The sequence below is a fragment of the Vigna unguiculata genome, chromosome 2 (genome assembly GCF_004118075.2).
Source record: "Vigna unguiculata cultivar IT97K-499-35 chromosome 2, ASM411807v1, whole genome shotgun sequence".
NCBI classification, from domain to species: domain Eukaryota; kingdom Viridiplantae; phylum Streptophyta; class Magnoliopsida; order Fabales; family Fabaceae; genus Vigna; species Vigna unguiculata.
In genome coordinates this window covers 28,162,307-28,169,352 of record NC_040280.1, presented here as the reverse complement: position 1 = coordinate 28,169,352, position 7,046 = coordinate 28,162,307, and the positions used below count along the sequence as shown (strand labels likewise).

The 7,046-nt window shown below is 29.0% G+C and overlaps 1 long non-coding RNA gene across 1 annotated transcript; it reads left to right on the top strand.

The window, feature by feature from the left end:
• LOC114167699 lies at positions 1–7,046 on the top strand. The gene is made up of 3 exons (XR_003600317.1): positions 1–234; positions 319–450; positions 6,604–7,046. It is a non-coding gene; the product is annotated as an uncharacterized LOC114167699 (long non-coding RNA).

Genomic DNA, 7,046 nt, shown 5'->3' with positions numbered 1-7,046 from the left:
AACACTCCGTTTTTCTCAATTAGAGAAGATCCACGACCTCACGTTATAGTTTTCGTTTCACGGACTAGTTTTTTTTTTTTTTTTTTTTTTTTTTTTTTTTTTTTTTTTTCTTCTTTTCGCTCTCTCTTTCTTGTCTGATAAGAATAGAACTCCATGCCTTTATGAACCTTCCCACCCTAGAATTTGCGTCGTTCTGGGATACAATTTCCGTTGCACCGTTTTTTCAGAGTTCAGGTATGTATACGATGCTCTTAATTTATCATTCACTTCCTTCAAATGCCCTAAAACTAGAAGAAATTATTTTGTCTTTGGTTTCAGATGCGCCATATGGTTTTGTCGCACGCTTAGTCAGAATCAAGAATAACTGGAGTAAGGCAATCGTTTAATACTCTGCACCATTTGCTTAATGCGCATCAATAATCTATGGAAAAGGTGTTCGTGCTACGTTACGTAAGCCTTTATCTCCATCTATACTTGTTCTGTTTCCCAGTGTTGCCATTTCTTAATTTGTTTTTATTTGCATCAAATATAATTATTCGCTCTCTGCGCTTCCACTTGTCTTTTCCCCTCTTTGCTGCTTTACGCTATTTTTTCGTTCTAATTGACTTGATTCTGTTCTTCCACACAAATTTCCCTCGAAACATACTGTCCCCAGCTATTTTGGCCATCTAAATGTGTTTTTTTATTAAAGAATTTCTTCAATGATGACGGTATAGTTTAAAAACCGGGTTACTCGATATGCAATTCTTCGTTAGAGGCTTCATTCATGTCACATGAGATGAAAGTTAGCAATCAAGTGATGCATCTGTGGATCTAATTTAGGAAATTGATTTCTGAGTTTTAAACTGAAGATAGATACAGTCTGAAGCATCAAATATGGATACTAGACCACATGATTATGATGGTTATGATGATAATACGTGGTTCAGATAAGTCTACCATTGAGTCTCCTATATACTATTAGACCAATGAAACCGTTGCTAGGCCTTTCAGTGGACCCTGTGACAGTTAAGAAGCTAGAGAGCTTCTTCTCAACAAAAGAAAATTTCTATAGCTTGTATCCCATCAGACACTTAATGGATCAAGCTTTATGGGATGGTTCAACCTTGAAATAGTATTTATGAGCCAATGATTACATTTTTGAAGAGTTGGTTATTAATTTCACCAGCACTCCGGAATATTAACTTGAAAGGGATGCTCCGGGATAGAATTTGGCATTATGTATGACTAGAAGTTTGATGCGCAAAATGTATAGTATGGCCTATAAAGAGCCAACAAAAAAAATGTCAAGTCATTTTCAAAAAGGAAACATATTATTGTGACTTTTCTTGTTCACTTGTAGATTTAATGGATTACGTATTTTGTACAAAATGGAATTTAGGAATATCTGCACTTCTGTTCGCTCATTTAACAGGAAAAAGGTGGTGTATCATATCAGATCTATTCATTATTACCAATGCCTGAGGTGTCAACCATACTGTTTGTTTAAGAGGGATCCGATACTTGACCATGTTCAATGCGTCAGACATCTTCCTTGAGGATCTCATTGTGTCTTTTACCCTCCTTACAGGGTTTGTGTCACCTATATGTTGTTCCCTTGTCGTTTTTCTTTGCCATTGTTTCCATGAATCTGAAGATAAGAAGTTGAAGGTTTTTAGTACTCAAAAGCAATAGCTATTTTAACAGGCAGAAAGGATGGCAGGGAAAGATTTATAGAGAATTGAAAAGTGACTTCATTGAATTTCACCATCAATAATAATGATAGGAAAATGATGGTCGTTTTAGTGAAGGAGGGGTGTTGACATGGTAAAGAAATGGTGAAGCTAGCTCCACATAAGCAGGAAGAACGATGGTGGAGGGTTTATTCCTTGAGACTGTAGGATTTTCAAAAGGAAGCGAACATGAAGTACAACTTTTCCCCATAGGAACCACAATACGAACCAGGACAAAGGACAAGTGGAATATGAGAAATGTGATCAAGGTCACTCACTCATCAACAGTTTTAGTTAAAAGTAAAGTTATTCATGGGCCACCACCTAATACTCAAGCCTTTTAACCAAGATATTCCTCAATTTTGTCCGTGGAATATAGTATGTCAGGTTTGATATATTACTGTAAGAAAAAAATTAAATAGTAATTAAACTTACAGACAACAAATAATTAGTTATTGTATTGACTAAATTAGAAAATATTTTACAAACTAAAAGTTATTAGTATATAATATAGTCTCTATTATAAATAAAAAATAATAATTATAAATTAGAGTCTAAATTGATCTTTAACATTAGACATTAGTTATTAGGATTTTATAGTTACTTGTTATTAATTCTAAAGTAGTCTCTAATTTATAAATAAAGATTAATTTAGAATCAATGATAGTAATTTGTTAAAATTTTGATAGCTAATATTAAAAATCAATTTAGACTCTATTTTATAAATCAATTATAATTTTTTATAATAATAAAGATTATTTTAAATGCCAATAATCTTTATAAAGTGACTTCTAATTTAATAATATAATGACACATTATTTTTTCTTTAAATTTAGTCCTATTTAATAATTTTCTTGTTATACATTAGTTGATAGTCTATGCATATGACAAAACACATATTGATGATTAGTTTATACCCGAGATAATAACAATGAGCCAAGTGTGATAATGTCCATATTCGCGATTCCAACCAATTTATCCTTTACTAGTATATGAGCTTTTAAGGTTAAAAGAAAACAATTAATAAAATTTAATGCGTGGTAACGATTTAATGTCATAAGAACTATATTTTCCTTAAATTTATCTACATAAGGTTACATTTAGGTCCATTCTTAAGTACACAAATTTCTAGGAGTGCAAGATGTAGTTTAGGAGGTTTAATAAAATAAATTGAAATGTAAATGCATGAAATGTAATATAAATTATCGATTCACAAGATCATAGACATGCAATCTATATTACCACGGTAACTTATGTTATGAATCTGGATATTGAAAAACAAAAAGTGTAATTAAAATATTCAATCAAATAATATAATAACAAACCAAACTAAATTAAAATATCATTTGATTTAATCCATAAGTAATCGTAAAATAAAGTTATGATCTATTGCCTAATTTAAATTATAGCTTACATAGGTCTGAATCATAATAATGATTGAGTTAAATATGTTATTACTACAACTTGGAATTAGAATTTGTTTATGTTTTAAACTTTGATATGTTTTGATTCAAACTTTAAAATATAATTTTTCTTTATTTAACAACATTAAAAAAATTAATGTGTTAAACATCGTTTAAATTAACATTTGAGCTGAATGTGTAAATAATTGAGACGTTAACCTTGAAATGTCATCTGATATGTTAAAATTTTTGAAAACAATTGAGTTTGGAGGATTATTTCTGCTCATTTTTTAAGTTTAAAGATTAAATTATATCAAAATTTAGAACCCAGATGATTTTTAATTTAGATTCAAAGTTTAAAAAATAAAAATATATTTAACCTATACAAATTTCACATATTTAAGTCATCAAAAGAAAAAAAAATAGACTCAAATTTAATGATGAACGAAATAAAAATCAGAAAATGTGCACAATTTTTAGAATATTAGATTAGCGTAATAATTTAGTCTTCGATAGAGATTTCTTCGTAAACATTTCACAGCTCCAAAATAGAAAAGGATAAGAGAGAAGAGTAAAACATTATTTAGTTTTCTTAATAATTAATAAGATTATGATTTGTGGACACCAAAGTTGGGTCAAAGTATAAAATCATAAAGTTTGAAATTTACAACATAGATGATGAAGCTTCTATACAGGATTATTGACATTGATGTCACTCAGGTAAGTTTGATTTGGCAACATAGATGATAAAGTTTGTGTTATAAGAGGCAAAATTGTATATATTTTTCTTTAGCTTCCTAGGGACATTTAAATAATCTCCTTCTCACATTTATAATAAAAGTTATATATTTATGAGAAAAAAATAGTACAAAAAGGTCAATGTGAGAAAAAATAGATTTGGTATTTAAATGCCCTGAGCTCATTGATTCTAGAACTGATTAAAACCTCTACTTACAGTTCAATTTATCGTGAACTATTATTAAAATGTTAAGACAAACATATGTACTGTCAATGTGTCTCATAGAAAGTAGTTGAAACCATTGATCAACTGGTGATTCTGAACCATTTCTGGTTAGAGCGGTGCAACCTACAAAATAGATTGCAGACTTTTTTGCCCAGACGTGAATTAGGACCGGATTTTAGTGAACTTAATGGTAGTTGATTTTTAAAGAATCTTTATCTAGGAAATGTTTGTTCCAATAAGATTTCACTTCATATAGTTCGGTTAGGTTATTGAATAATTTCTTTCAACTTGCTATCATATATATCTTCTTCCTGCTTAAGATACTCTTTTTTGGTGATTTGATTTTGCTGTTTGCGTGATTAGCCAGCCAAATTGTGTCTTTCTTCCATGTATATTTAGACTATGTTTATTTACGGATTTGTACTGCCAATCATACTTTTTAAATCTTATTCAACTGTGCATGATTACTGCATATCCACAAGCATGCTAAAGGGATTTTTTCTGTAAAGGTAATGGTTGGTTTGTCGGCATCTGCCTATTTTTCTTGTGACTAAGAATTCTACCGAAAATGAATATTATTTTGCTGGATGATATATTCCGGATATATTGAATAATGCACTACAATTGAAAATTGATAAATTCATATTATAATCACAACTGAATGCAGTATAATAATAGAACAATGAAAGAATAAATGAGAGAAATATTCAACATTATTATCACACAGAAAACAAACATATAGATGATAAAATCACTCATTTTTTTTTAACCTCCAAATCAATAGGTAAACAATCATACAACAACTTCTAAAGAACTAAACTTTTAGTTGGTGACATCTCATCTAACCAAATCAACTTTTCTCAATCCACACATTCCATAGCAGAAGAGTAAAACCTTTTTACAACTTTTGGAGAAATCACACTAGTATCATCCAGAATCCAATTAGGTACATCCTCATTTTCATTAACCGTTAAAGAAGAAAAATTACATAAATTAACAACAAAAGAATGAAAGTTTAGTGAGTACCTATCCATGTCGAACTAACAACAAAGAATAACCTTACTCTATCAAAATAAGGAATTTTAGCTAATTTAGATAGGCAAATGTCAGAACACCAACAATCATTCCAAAGATTAATACAATTATCCTTACCTAGTGTCCAAAAAGTATTTTCAAGAACATCCTTTATACCATGCCAAATTAATGATGATTTAAATAACATATATTTATGATATTTAGACTTTAGAAATCAAATACGCATGAGATGAGTTTAAGTTATTTTGCCATAAATAAACTTAAGTTAGATGTATCAGATAGGTTTTGTTCTTCGGCTGAATATTAATACCTTACAAACTACCATTTACCTTAGAACCATATAAGATAGATCATTTAATAATAAGCAATTATCGTTTTTGTGTATTTCTAATCCAAACAAAATTTTGAATCTATTGTTTTATTTAAAAAAAAACTTAATAGGTCATTTATAAACCTGGAAGCCATAAGACAATAAAACAATTAACCATTTATTTCACTATAAAAATTAAATATAATTGTGTTAATAAATTATTTATTTAAATACAATAATAATTATATTAATTTTTTAATAAAATTTTTAATAAAAACAGTAAACAACGCAGTGGTCTTGAACTGGAGTCTCAAACTTTATAATTTACTATAACAGATGTGATTTACTGAAATTTAAAGAAGAAAAAAATTAAAGAAAATAAAGAAGTAAGAGGAAAAAGAGACGTTAAAATGAAAGAGAGAGAAAAGAAGAATAAAGAAAAGAAAAAGACACGGATAAGATGACGGGAAAAAAACAAAAGTTTAATTTGAACATTAAATATTATTTTTCATTTCAAATTTATATTTGTGTACAGTGAAAGAGACTTTGGAAGAGGTACCATTTAACCTGATATTTGACAAACAAATTAATCTTTAAGATAAAGCAATCTATTTAAATAACTAATGTGAATAATATATCTCATTTTCAGAACCTGATATTAAATTTCAAATTTAAAAAAGATGTCACTAGCTTTTAAGAACCTTATGATGAGTTAAAAGATATTCCCAATGTTTAATATTTGCGGCAGGAATAAAATTAGTGATTGCATTAAAAAAATGGGTGACGTCAGTTTTGTGGAATATCAAGCTGAAAGTGACAAGTCAGTTTCAGAATATGGACTTTTTTGAATAATTTCTATATTGAAGATAAGAAGTCTATATCCACACACAATGCACACATTTTTTTTTTGTCGTATATAAAACAGACCAACAGTTACAATATCTTTGTTATTCATTGTTTTTTACTGTAACTTGATAAAATCATAAAACCCTATTTCTGTTATACTTATGCTCTCAATTGGCAATGAATTAAACTAAAAAAAAGCAGTAATAAAAAGTGTTTATAATCCGTAACTGTGGTGTTACCATTTTCAGTAGTGTTTTTCCTTATGCATTAATCTTGAATTTTCTTTTCATCAGTATGTTTTTGATTCTGCCACTAAGTATTTGTTTGTTAAAGGTGGGAATAACGACAAGGGATGAATTTGGTTAAAGAAAGAATTAGTGTTTGGAGTGGAAAGTTAGAGTATATTGAAGGTAGATACTTTGAGAGCATTTGATGGGGGTATGAGCAACTGGGAAGATATGTAGTGTGGGGAATCTGCATTTAGTGGCCCTTGTTCTTGTATAATATTGTCCAAACATGGAATAATATTCTCATCACTTGAAGTCCACTTCCATAAAAGTAATGCTTACAAATTCGCCAACCTTCCATAAAATTTTTTGTTGTTTTAGCTCAGAAGTATATCGAGAACTCTAAGCCAGAACATTTAATGGTTTTTTTTTTATTATTATTGTCACCCCTGTTTAATCTATTGTTTAGAGTTTAAATCCAATGTATTTGTAAGTACAAACACTCTTTTTAATATTATTAAGAGTAACTTAAATGTCTTAATGACATTA